This window comes from Numida meleagris, chromosome 1 (genome assembly GCF_002078875.1).
Source record: "Numida meleagris isolate 19003 breed g44 Domestic line chromosome 1, NumMel1.0, whole genome shotgun sequence".
Classification (NCBI taxonomy): Eukaryota; Metazoa; Chordata; class Aves; order Galliformes; family Numididae; genus Numida; species Numida meleagris.
In genome coordinates, this window is record NC_034409.1 from 28,857,494 (window position 1) to 28,873,384 (window position 15,891).

The window sequence follows — 15,891 nt, forward strand, 5'->3', positions numbered from 1 at the left end:
CCCCGCCCGGTGCCCGGAGGTCGCCATTTCGCGCTCGGCGGCGGCCGGGAGCTGTCTGTGCTGAAGTGCCGGCAGCGGTCCCCGCGCCGCTCCGCTCCGCCGGCGGCAGCCCCAGGTGAGCACCGCAGCGCTCCCCGCCCGGACCGTCTTCGCACGGTTCTCCGCGCCTCCTCCCGCTGCTGCTCGCGGGGTTAGGGGTGAGAGGAGCCCAAGGGTGGCCGGGGTGCGCGGCGTCCTGGAGTCCTGGTGGCAACCGGCTCAGAAAATGGCAACGAGAGCGCGAGCAGCAACGCACCTGCTCCTCGGTTATAAAGTAATAGTGAAGTGAACGTTCTGCTCAACTTTTCGGCACGGTGGTGTTAGTTCTGAAGTCTGAAATGCGTTTACGCTCGGTCTTGGGAGCCTGGGTTTAGGCGCTATCTGATTAACAAGGGCAAGCTGTTTAAATATTTAAGCTCGCTGTATTCCAGCCCAGTCAATAGGGCTGTTCCACACAGACAAATGCAGTGTGACAGCAGTGTTGTTCCTTAGCTGGCTGAGCGAGGAGGTAAAATAATGGAGAATGTGATATGTTGCCCTATGGTGAGATCTGCAGATCGTGATCTGTGGTTCTTCTGTTTGTAAATATCCTCTTCTTCATTTGTTCTTTAAACCACTCTCCTGCTGAGCCCAGAAGCCAACTGCCTGGGTTTCTGTTCCTGTGCTGCTGTATGCTTAGAAAAGGTGGATGAAACATGGAAAGAACTTCACTGAATCTAACAGGTGCAATATTAATTGTTTTGGCTTCTTCCATTATTTAGCATGATCAATGTGGTAGCTTATGGATCGTAATTGTATGGGGCTGTGCATGGAGTAGGTCAGCGCGCAACACCGGAAGGCATCTGGGCATCATGTTGAGTTGGAGAGTCACGCAGATGCCAAGAGATGCTTCTGCAGGTGTTTTGGCAAAGGGTGTCAGCTGTAAGAGAAACTGTAGTGTGACATACTACCTCAAAGCACATGCAAGTCAGAAAGCTGACGTTCTAATTTCTGTCTAATCTGATAATTTGTGTGTGCGTGCACTTCATGCATTCGCGGAGTCGTAGGGGTTGGAAGGGACCTCTGGAGATCATCCAGTCCAACACCCTGCTAAAGCGGGTTCCCTGCAGTAGGTTATGGTAGATTTCTTTAGTTAATGGCTGTCCTTACTTTTGAATATGAATTGCAAAGCAAGAGACCTGAGTTCCTAAAGAACTGAAGTCTGTGGAAATTATTTATCTGAATTTAGAAACACTTTGATATTCTCTTGGGTGTTTAAAAACTGTTGTTGGACTCTATCAGTAGGGTTGGAAAAGCGTGTTTTGAGAATACTGAATTTAAAAGCAAATCAAGCAAACCCCAAGAGGAAATGGCTTAGTGGTGAGAGAACCCAGGATCTGTTGAATGAATTTGTGTTCTGGTTTGTGCAAAGGAGATTTAGCTAAAGGAAAGCTGTACAGCTGTGTGTCAGCATCAGATGATGTGGCTGTGTGTACCAGCTGGTGCTAATGATGAGGCTAAAGCCCTCTTCATAACTCAGAGTAAAGCCACAATTAATCATCCTTGTATTAGTACTTCGTTCTGTAATTAGTCTCTCTGGTTACAGTAAAAATACACAAAAGTAATAATGCTTAAGGTGAGGGAGATCACCAGAATGTGATCCTTAGTTATCGTTCCATATCTTCTCACAGAAAGGGTAATGTTTATCACATTCACTGCAGAGCTGGCTTGCAAAAAATGATTTTAGCATGGAAATCCAACTTCCTAAAATGGTCTTTATTGTCAGGCATGAAATGAGATAACAGATCCAGTGGTGCTAACTCATATCTCCTAATAGCGCCTTGTGCTTTGGTCTTTCTCTCTGGCGCTCAGAAAGGCGGTGGCAGAAGCGTTAATAACCGAATTGCAGTTTCCTGGAGTTAATGAGGCATCTCTCTAACTGACAGTCCTTATTGGTTTGAGGATTCCGATTGCAAGCCAGGAAGACGTAATGCAAGTCTCCCTGTTCTTTTTGCTGTGGTGAAGTGCATCTCCCATAGTATCTGGATATAAAACATACCGAGTGTGTGAAGGACTGGGGATTTGGTGGCCGAGCATTGCACTGCTCAAATGGCTCAGTCAGCCTAAAACCCAAATCCGCTGTTTGCAGCTGTGGAGCTGCTGTTCTCCCTTGTTTTATTTGGTTGTCCCAAATCACCTTGAGCTGTAATTATTTACCTTCCGATATACCTGAAGAGTGCAGTAAACGTATCTAGTGAAAACTGAGTAGTGCAGTTTAATTTTGTCATTCTTTATGAAAAGAGTTTGTAAAATGGGAAGCTGTACGGAGACAGTACATCCCAGTAATGTAAGCCGAGGGAATAATGTAGGAGGCTGTCTGCTGGGCAATATGCAGTGAATCTGATTTTGCCTTCTGAGTGGGCTGATAGTATTCAAAAAATTCTGTTATACTTTCTCTGCAGTGATAATGTGCTGCATTTTAAATTAGTGAGTATGTTTATTGCCTATTCACTTTGGTATTAAAGGTACTGTAATTTAATGCATTTATGAATATTAAAAAAAAATACTAAGGAAATTTGGAAAGAGTTAATTGTCAATAATAAGGGTAGCATGATTTGCCTTGAGTTTTGCCCTACTGCCTGTGTAGCAGGAAAATATAGTTGCAAGCTGGCTATATTGCTTTCTTCTGAGCTACTGAGGGCTGGCTGGGCTTTTAGTTATTTACCTCCATAGAAAACTGGAAGGAAAAAAGTGAACAAAGGAGGTCTGTTTTGCCTGTCCCACTTGCTGGGCTGTTGTCTTTGCCCTTTTCAGTGAAGAAGGGGGTAGAGCTGGGTCAGAGTTGAAGAACACTGAAAAGGAATTCAAGTCTCATATTGAAATGTGAACGATAGCTTAGTTTGAGAGCCGAACGCGCTTGTTTGAGTTGGAGTTTTTCTATCTGTGGGAGCTGTAACTGACAGCTGGTGATGGACTGGCAGATAGACTGCTGCAAGGTGCAGCTAGATGTGCGCTCAGGCCCTGATTAAGATGCTCAGTAAACAAGTACCTATCTGATGAGACGATTAATACCGGAGATAGTGATGCTAGACAGTGTGCAACACTAGACACTTGATTGTGTGAGTTAAGGGCAAGCCCCTGCAGCTGGCACACATTCAGGCTTGCTTGTCTAGCCTAATTGCATTGCAAATACCTCTCTGGATTGCTCTGTAGCTTCTCCCTTCTCGTAAGTGTTGACTAAGTACAGAAATGTTCATCTGGATTCTCTATTAACTGTTATAAGAGGCTTTCAATTTTGTTTTGTTTTGCTGTATGAATCAGGATAAATGTATCTTACTATTCACTTTCTGAATGCACTGTTTTCCTACACTGTTTTGGTTTTGAAATGGCTCAATTCATAATGTGATTACAGCTTTCCCCTTGTTAACTTTTTAGTATGGAAGCATATCAGCTTGAATTATAAAATGTTTCTGTAAGAGCTCACAGTACCCCCATTCTACTTTAAGCCATCAAACTTTATAGAAAAAGCAGCATTTCATGCAGAGCATCTCAGATGCACAAAAATAGCCAAGCGAGGAAAAAAGGCCAGTTCAACTTATAAGGACGTGATAACTTTAAAAAACAGACACATTAGAAAGGATCTAGCTGTCTAGATGGTCAATTAGAGCGGACAGAGTTAGCACTGATGTGGTGTCTCTGTAAATCGTTGTGTAAGGCTGCTGAATTTGGATGAGGTCTAGTGGGAATGCAGGTGTCCTCATACTTGGTCTGCACCATTAGGTATACATGACCTTTTAATTTCCTCTGGTTTGAAGCGTGTAATTGTTACTGTTTAACATCTTGCTTGAGGAAAACAAAAGTTACCTCGCGTAACCAGGAAGTTTTGAATCGGTCTTTGGCTGCTTAATAGGCTCCCCTGAACAGTCATCCAAAGTGTTAACATACCACATCCCTTTACAGACTGTTAACGAAGTGTGGGGCTGACAGTGCTTGACATGTGTACAGATGTTTTTTGTGTGTGTGTCTTTCTGAACCATAACTTTCACTTCGAACTTCCTTCCATCTGGTTTCAGTGTTGCATTTGTCCAACTTGAGTCTGAGAGCTCCTGTGAAGGAGTTGCTTTTTCAGTGCCACAAACCTGTGGAGGTCTGTATATATGTATGTGAAGGCATTGTATATGGTCAATTAGTGCAAAAAACCAACTGTTGTGCAAGATATGGGGTTAGGGAACAGTTCCCCCCAGCTGGAGAACAATGCCATGGAGTTAACTGACCTGTGCATAGGCACTGGCCAAGGGAAGTCTTCCAGTTGGATGTTGTACTGTAGCACAGGCAAGGTAGTAGAAATGGATGAAATGCTAACCAACAGGCTGAATGAGGTGATGAACAAAATCCTCAAGGAAGACCACTGTATGTGTAGAAGGATAAAGAACAAAATGTGTTACAGACTTTTTCATCAGAAAGAAGTGGTAGAAATGAGGGATTTTTTTTTTTTTTTTTTTTTTGGCTAAATCACTTCAGCACATTACGGCAACCTAGTTACAGGTTGTGGATTCATCTTTGAGCAAAATGAAAATCCAGAGCATGAAACTGTAATGCCAGAGTCTGTATGATGTGCTGCACAGTCTTGGGGCTATCATGTTCTGAGAAATTTGTGGCTTTCTCTAGGGTGCAGGGGGAATCATTCCAGCATTGCAGTGATCAAGTCTGTAAGTCATGAGGACCAGGGCCTTCTCACCTGACAAGCTGGACTGGACACGGAGTTTTCACCAGATGCAAAAGATTCCTGCTTCTGTTAAACACAGTATTTATGGTTGATCTATGCCAATCAGAGACTCCAAAAGGCAGGGAATATCTCGGCAATGAAGGTGGAAGGGAAGAACGTGTTCTTGGTTGGGGTTGTCACAGAGAATTCATGGTTATCTGAACTCTTTCTAGTGCAAGTGCCACATTACTCTTGCCTGGGAATAGGTTTGGTTAAGTTTGTAGGGGTTGATGAGGACCATTACCACCCATATGATGACCCAGTCCAAGTAATGCTACAAGGGTGCCTGTGTGTGTGTGAAAGAACTCGCTCTTCATATCAAAACTGGTTGTACTTTGACTTGCTTTTATCTGCTCTTCTGTAGGTTTTGGTTAGATGCTTAATACAACAAACAAAACTAATTTTAGTGGTTTGTGTTCACAAGCCAAATGTATTTTGAATCATTTTGAAGATTGTGTGGCTTTTGGCGTATCTAGTGCCTTTAAAAAAAAAAAAAATCAGATAATGAGGGAGAGGGATTACCACCTACTGCTTCTCTGAAGATGAAGGTTTAGAGCTGGGAAACAATTTTATCTAACTTCTTCCTGGATGTATAATACCATGAAAATAAGGAATTTGCCTGACTGTTCCTCTGTTACATGAAGTAACATATCTGGTAGAAGAACAGTGTTAATAATTGGTTGAAAGACAATGAATTATCCTTGCCAATTGAATGTTTTTGTCTGTATTGATCTTGCATGATAGACAACATCATAGAAATTTCTGTACAGTGTAAATCTGAAACCTTAACGTGTATCCTCTTTTAAATATCCAACAAGAAACTCAAGGTGTCTGAAAACTAGCAATGTTAGACCTTACATGTGGCAATTCTATAAAATGTAGTTGTAACTTAGCGGGGGGAAAAAAAAATAAAGATCTGGGAAATGGTGAAGGTGATCTTGACCAGCAGAGGGCGGACATATTGTTTATGGAGCACAGAACAAATCCTTAGGAGATTGTCTATGCATGTGAATATACAAGCAAATAGGGAGCAAATGAATAACGTGCTATAAATGCATAGAATTTCCTAAGTTTTAAATAAATGCTGTTATGTTTTGTTAGTATAAGATGAAAGTAAACTTGTCTGCTTAGAACTGGCATATGGTTGTGCATTCATACAATGGAAGCCAGAAGAACAGTTCATTAGATCACTGAACCCAGTAACTTTTAATAAAGTGCATTTTCATGTCCATCATCATCTGAAAATGACAACTATACCCCTTTCTCAATAGTTTTTCTCTTGCAGTCAAAGAATAATTTAATTCTGTCTTTATGCTGTTGCAAAGATCCCCCAACATTTGCATGTTCTTCCACTGTTTTTTATTATTAATAACACTTAGGTCCTTTGGAGCATGTGATTTTGCTTCTTACAGTAGTATGGAAAATATTTAACATTATGGGCCAAATAGTAAGTACTTCAAGGAAAGTTACCTTTACCAGGAATTTTAAACTGTAGTTTGTAGTGAAAGGTGATGTAAAGTCATTTTATATAGCTTTCTTGCTACAAATGCAGGAGTGTGATTAAAGCATGTCATGTGTTCACGTTTACTGTATCTTGTACCTTCTCAAGTTACAGTGATAGACTCCTTTCTTGGAATTTTTTTTTTCCCTAAAATCTAGGCAGCTTTTGTAAGGAAAGCAACAATATTCTTTATCCTGTGGTTTCAAACTCACAGTATTCATTGTTCTTTAGAGGCAAACCTTAAGAGCTTTCCATGTTCTCTGGGGTCTTGATTCTGCTTGTTTCGGGAGTGAAGCATCATCAAGCCTTAAATGCTGCCCTAGATTTCTGATTTCCCCACTGTTGCTTCCAGCAGACACATTTCTCTTAACAGCAGGAAGTTATTTCTATGACTGTTTACAGATATCATTCTCAAAACTTCAGCTGGAGGAATTTTTCTCCCAGTTAGTTCTAAGATTTTATGTACTTCTTCACAGTCTTTTCCTCCAGTTGGTGTCGAATTATAGAAGTTGGTTTTTCATAGCATTCAGGAAAATGTCCTGGCAGAATTGGCAGCATCAAATACTCAAGAGTATCACTGGAATTCATGATTTATTAAGATTTGCATCTTCATAGTTCAGTTGGCTAATGTGTCCTAGCTTTTCTTTTGACTAGAAGCTGAGCTACATCCAAAAGTAAACCTGAGTTGCTCTGAATAATTGGTCGGTTTTTACACTTGGCTTTTCAATATGTTGTTGAAGTTATGAGACTTTAGCTTCACAGGGACTGAATTCTGCCACTTAAATACAGTGACAGAACACATGCTCAGTAGCTGGAAATGGTTGCCAGGATTAATGCAAACATCATTCTTAGTAGATTAGACTTTGTGTTCACTACATAACAGAGATGCTTACGTTTGTTTCTTTTCTGTGAAGCTGAGATACTGTCCTAAGAGTAAAGGATTTCTGTTTCTTTTCCCACTCAGTTTGAAACACACACCAAGTATTAGCTAGCCATTGCTGTGAAAATATGTTTTGTACAGTAAGCTGAAGTAAGTAATACCTGACCTTTTAGTATTCCAGATGGGGAAGTTTCAAATTAGAAACTACTCTACAACTTCACAGCTTGACTGTTAATAGAAAGTCATGAACTAGAATGGAGGAGATGAGAAAGTCTTGGAAACCAAAGAAGGTTTGGAAAATAGCTAAGTGAGAGGAGATGAAACAAAGGCAATAGGTCTGTTGAACTACTTGCAAATAGCTGTTAATAGAATGGAGTTATGATTGCTTGTTTACTAAAACAATACATCACGTTGCTGTCTTAATGAATGAAGCTTGTAACTATGAACTATTGTGTGGACTGGCAAATAATTAAGCTAGAAAATTAAATACTACAAGAAATAAAAAATTGGATATTGTTCTCATAAAGACAGCAGACCTATTCCTTGTCATGCTGCTCTCTAGAGGAAAAATGATATTTCATTGCTGGTATCATGATCTAGACTCCTGTGATTATTCTACATGCTCAGGATAAATTGTTCTTCTAATATGAAAAAGCTTAGAATAAATGGAAGATTGGAAGTAGGGGGGAAGATATACATGCAAACAAAAATAATTTAAGTGATTAAGTGTTATCAAGTGTCTCTTACTTCACTCTGATCTCTTGCTCTTCAGCTTGCGGTCTGGGTTTGTTTCTTCTGTGGCAGGACCACTTGGGCTGTCGGCAGTTTGTGTAGTAGAAGTGGGAGAGTCACCTCAGGTAAGGCTGACCCAAGTGGATAGTTCCTGGGTGCACAGGAGCTCACTAACTGTAGAAGCCTGGGAGGTTATGGAGCAGCTTTACAGCAGGTTATGGAAACTGAGAAGGCTGGGATGAGCGTCAGCAATAGGTTGGGCATTTGGGGCTATAACTCATGTTTTGGTGTCCCGAGCCAATTGTGTCCTAGTTCTGTGTAATTATGTAGGCAGCAGTATATAATATACAAAGGTGAATTATATCAGTATCATGGAGTTGACTTTGTTCAGTAAAGCCAAGATCTGTACAGCAAAATAAGTAAGTTGGGAAGGGACAGAAAGAACAGCTGTTTTGGATCGTGGGTGTTTGCTGCCTCAAAGTTATAGTTTGAGAAGGGGATAAAAGAAGTCAAAGAAAAGTTGTATTGTAAGGTGGAGGGGCTCATTTCTCTCATATCTGGACTTCTGTGATCTATTCTGAGGTAATACTGGAAAAAGGCCACGTAGGATACATGCGGCTCAAGCCTAGAGAATACCTCGAGTCATGCATGTTTTGAGACTGAAGGAAATCAGGAGGCAATACTGTGTTACAGGCACAGATCACTTTAAGGGGTGAAACTGCAAACATGGTCTTTCAGCATTCAGACTGGAAGAGATGATCAGCTTGAAATGAGATCCCGTTGTTTAATTATGTGGGAATACTTAAATAGGTCACAAAAACAACATTGGTTGCTAAGAGAAAAATCACTTTTGCTATACACTATAAAAATGTCTTAGCAAGAGTCTGTCTTGTGAACTCAGTGTATTTAAGATCTTAATAGAATCATAGAATGGCCTGGGTTGAAAAGGACCATAATGATCATCTAGTTTCAAACCCTCTGCTGTGTGCAGGGTCACTAACCACTAGACCAGGCTGCCCAGAGCCACATCCAGCCTGGCCTTGAATGCCTCTAGGGACGGGGCATCCACAGCCTCCTTGGGCAACCTGTTCCAGTGCGTCACCACCCTCTGAGTGAAAAACTTCCTCCTAATATTTAACCTAAACCTCCCCTGTCTTAGTTTAAAAGCATTCCCCCTTGTCCTAATAGTGGCAAAGCAGGAGTGAGCTGCAACTTATCAGAAGAACCTGTTTCTCAAAAGGTGCAGAATAATGGTGCTCCCTGAGGTTGTGTGTTTGACTTAAACTGGATGGTAAAGGATGGAGCAAGCTATCTGTTTCTGAAAGCACATCTATAAAAATTGTTGAATATTTACTTTGATTAGGGAGAGGTTTTTTCTGTGGTTATGGGGAGTAATTTATAATTTACTGTAGTGAGCTAATGCACTACTTTGAACTGATATTTTTTATTTTGAAAAATTATAATTCGGATGAGCGTAATTATGAATTTGCATTTCATAATGCATTATCTAATTATATTCATTTAATTTTTCTCCAATTTAAATATTAATTTTGATTAAAAAGGAACTAATTTGATTGTGTTAGCCTTGCATTAAAGTATGACTTGTAAGTTAAACATTATGTATTTTAAAATATATTGCTATTCAGTATTATTACTAAAATACGTAAAATGATAATTTTTTCAATACTGAATATCACTGGAAAAAAATAACCCATCACTTTGTTGAGAGAACAGAAAATGTAACTCAGCTTTTGTAAGGAAACTGTTTCTGAACACCGATCCTGAACCAAAGACTTGTGCAGCGTCCAGAAGGAAGCTCTTGCAATTCCATAAATAGTACCCAGAAAACCACTGCTGGGAGTTCCTGTGTATTCTTTATCCCTGTTCATACCATCTTAAAGTAGTGATTTTTATTTATTTATTTTTACCTGCTATTCAGGCATAGGCAAGTATTTAATGGTAATTAATAGTATGTAAATCTGACTTTGAGTGCAGTTGTGTAATACTAAGCGTAGAACAATAAAATAAAACTTCAAGGTTCCTTTTAAGAAGGATTACAGTCTTAAATATAATTAGACAACAAGACTTTGAAATAAGTCTTTTAAAAACTTGTTGTAAAAATACTTGCTGTATAATGACTCTGGAGCTTTCATATAAAATGATTCTGCAAATTTCTGTATGTTCATTGAGGCTGTGGCTGTCTAGTATGCTACTAGGCACAATCAGATGGTAATTGATGATTGCTGTTCAGAGACACAGTTAATGAGTACAACGGAGTACGGTTTTATAGCACTTATGTTTTTAAAGAACATTAAAGCTAGCTCCATTAAATATGTTAACATGTTGTTCTGCTGTTCTACACCAGAGTTTAAAAGTGCTCTGAAGGAATGTCTGCTTTTCATATTTCACTTTCAGAAGCATTTCATGTAACATATCTAACTTGTTAAAAGTTTTCTTTGCACTAAAGAAACTAGATTTTAGTTTCTTAATCTTTCTGGGGATGTGAAATGGAAGACTTTACCATTTACATTTATACCCAGCTAGTTTAATTCTGAATAGTGCTTCATTACTGCAAAGCAAACAACTATGTTGTAAAGAAAATATCCTTCACAGATGGCTTAGTGAGATGGCACCATTGTAAAGCTTGGAGAACCAAGATTTTCCACACTGACTTCGTCCTACATGTGAATGAATGGTATTCTACTGCCTGTATTCAAATTATTAATTAGATTCATAAATACAATATCTGATGACAGAAAAATGATGAGGTTTTACTTACTCATTATATTTTTGAGAGGGGGAAAGAGGCTTCTTATACATTCAGTCAACTGTCATGAAAATTCTCAGTGGTTTTGATGTTACACTGGCAATTTGTAATGTTAGAAGTAGCATCATGTAGTAGCTTTCTATTTAAAGCTATCCATTGTATGTATTTCTGTTTATTCTCCATGGTATGGTTGCTGTTAATGTTAGTTTATTTGGATTTGGGAATATAACCATTTTTCTGGTTATATATTAACTGTACTATGAATGTGGAAATGCCCAAATTGGCTTTCCTGTGAGCAAGCTTACATCAGAAAGCAATACCATCTGATTTTTCAAGTCAGCATTATTAAATACATTCATCTGCTCATAGTCAACATTATAACTGATCTGTTTTTTGTTCTTGATTATCTGACCCCTGGGTTGCCATAAATTATGCTGTTTGTTGGGTGAATGAAAGTGGGAAAGACACTTCACAAATAATGACTATATTGCACATCAGCTGTGGTTCCCAGTGGCTCCTAGGGTACAACTTCTATGCAGGATGTACTGCCATCCATCCCTATCAATTCAAGACAGTCAGTATAAAGGTCATATCTCAGGAACACTGTTGGGATCACATAACCATGTACTTAAAAGAATAAAAATAAAAAGCCAACTTAGCTGTTGTGGCAGTTTGAGATGTGGGAGTGATTAAACTGGTTAGATGGGCTAATCTGGAAAATTGTAAGTGGTAGATGTAGCCTTTGCTCAAGAAATCCTGTCTGGGTAGTATTTTAAAGTACTTGCAGGAGTTGTGGTGATGCAGTGACCTTACTTCAGGTATTTTGGTTGGGAAAAAATAAGAGAACTGTGTGGTGACTATTTCTTTTTTTTTTTTTTTTTCCTTTTTTCCCCCTCCCTCCATCTGGTGTCATTTCGTAAAGACATTTTTCATGTAATCTTAGATAGCAGACCAGAAGAAGCCCTTATGTAAACTGGGAGTAGTGCCTCTAGGATTAATCTGAACCTTGGATTGGGCTTTTGACCACTTTATCCTTTAGTTCATCACAGGTTTGATAAAATATTTTTAGGTGTTATGCCAAAATATTTAATCTGGAAACCATTAGGGAACAATACAAGTGCAGATGAAGTAGGCTTAATGTGACTTCCAGTGTTGGGAAGTGCCTGTAGCATCTTCCTTGACAAAGATGATGTAATCCTTTGTCTCCAAATAATTTTCTTAATATTGTTGCGTTGTCAAACAGCTGTTTGTTTAAAATTGAGGTAAAAGTAAGTTGCTGGGTTCTGTTCCATAGAGTAATGCTCATCTGGAGAATCTAATCTCTCATTCCTTTACTGGATGGCAGAAGGAGCCTTCAGCTGGATTAGATGCGATTCCCCAGAACGTTTGCTGTTATTTATGTGTGATCTTGGTTACGTTAACCTTATGTTCAAAATACTTCCTAGCTGTCTTGCACCAATAGAGGAGAATGCTGTGTAATCAGGAACAGTTAAGGCTGCCTTGGGATTTCTCTGGGAGTGTTGGATTCTCAACCTCTGGTGCTAGTAATGCATTTAAGCTTGCGAGTAACTCTTCTCTGTTGGTCTGTGCGCAGCACGAGCTGCCTGGGCAAACTTCAGGGGTTGCTACAGTTCCCACTAGTAGAAGTCGCATAGCCATTAGCCTGGGTCCTGGCTATAAAGGCAGCTGGGAGTGCCATCAGTCACCACAGTAAATAGGTTGGGCCATGGGCTGGTCTGGGAGAGATGACCCACTGCAGTGCTGAGTTGGTGCACTGGCTCTGCACACCAGTGCAGGCCTGATACCAGGGGCTTCAGTATAGAAGGGAAATAAAAAATCTGATGCATGCTTATCTAAAAAAAAAGTTCTGAAAATTATTTATTTATTTAAAATATTAACAGTATGTCTAAAGAGTAGTCTTTATACTGATGTTTATTACAAACTTTACAGCCATTGCCACTTACAGCTTGTAATATTTCAAACAGAGAATTAATACAGCCTGTGAAATTGGAGGTCCTTTTTCTGGTGGCAGCAATGGTATAAAAATGTTTTTACTTTATCAGGACAGTACAACAGTAAATTTAAGCAACAGAAAGCGCAGCAAGCCTCTGTGCTTTCAGTTGATGAAGTCTATGGGAGAGAACTGCCACAAACCTATCCTTCTGCCTTAGGCATCTGCTTTTAGCTGCTGTCAGAGATGAGACCTGGGGCTAGATGGACCTTTGTGGTTATGCAAAGTGAATGCCAGGCTTGGTAGGACACACGGCACTTGTACTTGCACATTATGGACTTAAAACTAACCAGCTAATGATTTGGAAAGCTACTGAACTCTTAGGGATATTTTTTTCTGAGAAAAGTTAGTGTAATGATAGAACATGTCTGTAAACAGCACAGTGTGTCCATGTGCTGACATGTATGTACGCTCAGGGTGAATTCCTGTTGGGTAGTGAGCCAGCCTGCCAAACACAACTTTGTTACTAGTGTTTCGCTTCTTAATGAGAATAGGTACTTTCTGAAGACCAATCCAATGAAGTGTTTGTCATTAATTAAAAGCATTAAGGATTTTGCAACTCACTTGAGATTTGATCTGGTGCTGAGCAGAGAGGAAGGCAACAGTTCAAGGTAGGTGACTTCCAGAAGGGGTATGTTACCATTTTGGGGGTGATACCAGTCGCTTCATTTTGGAACAGATCTAGAGTCTTCCATGGGTAGATGTTTCAGAGATATGGCATACTACAAAATGAATTACTGGTCAGAATTCAAGAGATGCATTAGCATAACGTTTAATATTAAACTTTCCAACTTGAAGTTACAATTGGCTTTATTGATGACAAAAATTTGTGTTACTGTATCATCCCAAACAGATATCAGTAGTTCACCAAAATGTAAAATCAGACTGTTTTAATTTCATAGGACAAATGATGGTTCTCTATATACTAAAAGATCAAACTTTGCTTCATATCGCTGTACTATTGTGTGCATCTCTAATGATACAGAAGGACTACTCATAAATTAAAGAAAAAGCTAAAAGCAGTTTTAGTGGTTGAGTGCCACTCCTGCTTTGGATGTTGCATTTGGGAATAGAAGACATTGATTTGATGTCACAAGTATTTTTAACAGGATTACAAAATACAAATAGTGTTATGTAAGACAGATTACCTATGGCTTTAATACGGGGTTGTTTTTAGGCCAGAGGCTACATTTTGCTCAGTTATGTACATATTTGTTTATAACCAAGCACATTAGGATTAGATCTAGCAGAATACCATCTTCCAAATCCGTAGTATTTTCAGGTTAGACTACTTCAACTTTAGTTCAAAATTATGAACTTAAAATCTGAATAGTGTTTTATTTTCTTAAATTGCTTACAACATGGATAGCTTCTTTGATCAGGATCCCTAAAAACAACCTGATTTTCATAGGTAAGATTGCTTTTCTTCTTTGAACTGCAACCTTTTTTCCTGCAAAGAGCCACTTTATTCCAAAACCAACGTTAAGACCTTATATATTTCCTGTACATCAGAAAATACATGGATAAAATGTCATTGTACATCAGATCAGTGAAATGTTAATTTTGTACTGAACTACACGGAAAACCTTACTAGCAGTTGAATTCCAAATAATTTATAAAAGGCTTCATACATGCAGTACTGCAAGTTCTTGACCTTTTAGTGAATGAAATTTCAGGAAGCTTACATAGCTGGCACAGAATAGCTTCATGTGACTCTACATTGTTGTCATTGCTTTATTCTCTGAATGCCTGAAATGTGCCACTCCCTATTGGATGGGCAGGAGTGAGAAAGTCTTTTACAAAGGTAATGTTTCCTTATGGAAAGCTGAAATCTTTGAAGTACTCAGGAACAGCCTCTGTTTGCTACTAATAGATTTAGCTAAAGCAAACAAACAAAAAAACCAACCCCTCCTCAAAAAAACAAACAAACAACAACAACAACAAAACACGCTATCAATTTTTCCATTTCCCTGTGGCTTATACATGGTTTCATTCACATATATTGATATCTTCTACTTTGAGCATTGAGGTTTCTTCCAAAGCTTTTCTTACCCAGGTATTTTCCGACTAAGGAAAGATTTGTTGGTATTTTCTGAATGACAAGGTGCATTTAGTGCATGTGGAAGGAAAAGAAGAAAAGGATTTAAGCAGTGGTGAAAAGTTAGTATTGCATATACACAAACAAAAAATAGTTATAGCTAGCATTTTAGCAAACTCTTACTGAATTCCCTCATTTTAAAGGTTTTCTTGTATTGTGATTTCTGTATCTCTTATTACAACAAGGTACTTTTCCCATTGGCTTAGTTTTCATTTCTGCAGAGCTCTGTTCTAGGAGTACTGAAATATGGCTTCCACATGCTACAGGTCGTAAGAAGTTTGAATGTTATGGAGATAATCAATCTACCTTCTTAGAAGATAAATTATTGTAGCATTTTCAATCTGCCTTTTCGAGGTAGCATTTGTATGGATCGCGATGCATTCTGGAGGAGATGATCCTTGTTTCTGAGAGATTTGAGAAGCGAGGTGCTGACTTTCAGGATTTTCATGGTGGTGATAATTTCTGGTAAAAAAATTGGCTGGAGGGGCATCTTAAGAAAAGTTCCTTTTGAGTGATTACATCTAAGTTATACCTCAAAGAGATAAAAATACAATGGAGTTTGAAGGTCGATGTTCTTTAAATACCAAGGAAGCAGCTGAGAAAGCCCATGGCTTCCTGCTAAGCTCAGCTCTCTCTCTACCCTTCAGTTTTAAGTAGACAGGAATTAGTCCTGGAGACACTGCGCGCTGGGTTATTAAATGACAATCTGATCAAGGACACAGCTGTGATTTGCATGACTTTCACATCTCTCTCTTCGAATATATGAGACTAGTGGGAGTGACATTCTCTTGTTGTCCTTATGGTCTCTTGTGGTCCTCAAGTGCTGAAAAGGAGAAGAGAGATAGTGTTTGGAAAGGGAGAATGAAATCTCTATGAAGTCATTTGTCAGCTTGCTCCAGGCAGTAGCGATGCAGTCATTTCCTTTAGTTTAAAATGAAGTGTGGGTATTTCCATTGAAACAGGATTATTTGCAGTAGTGGCTGAGTGTATTTCAGTAAGTCTGTCCTCAAATATATATATTTTTAAATTCTTGTCTCTTCTATCCTTGCACACTAGCCCCAGACATTTTCTGTGTTCTCTTCTGATGGTATTTGAGCAAACAAAATTCCTCTTAGTAGG

At 39.1% G+C, this 15,891-nt stretch overlaps 1 protein-coding gene across 6 annotated transcripts in view; it reads left to right on the forward strand.

Annotated features, from left to right (window-relative positions):
- The window catches only part of NRCAM (neuronal cell adhesion molecule), a 145,418-nt gene that overhangs the window by 458 nt on the left and 129,069 nt on the right, over positions 1 to 15,891 (forward strand). The gene's annotated exons all lie outside the window — the stretch shown is intronic.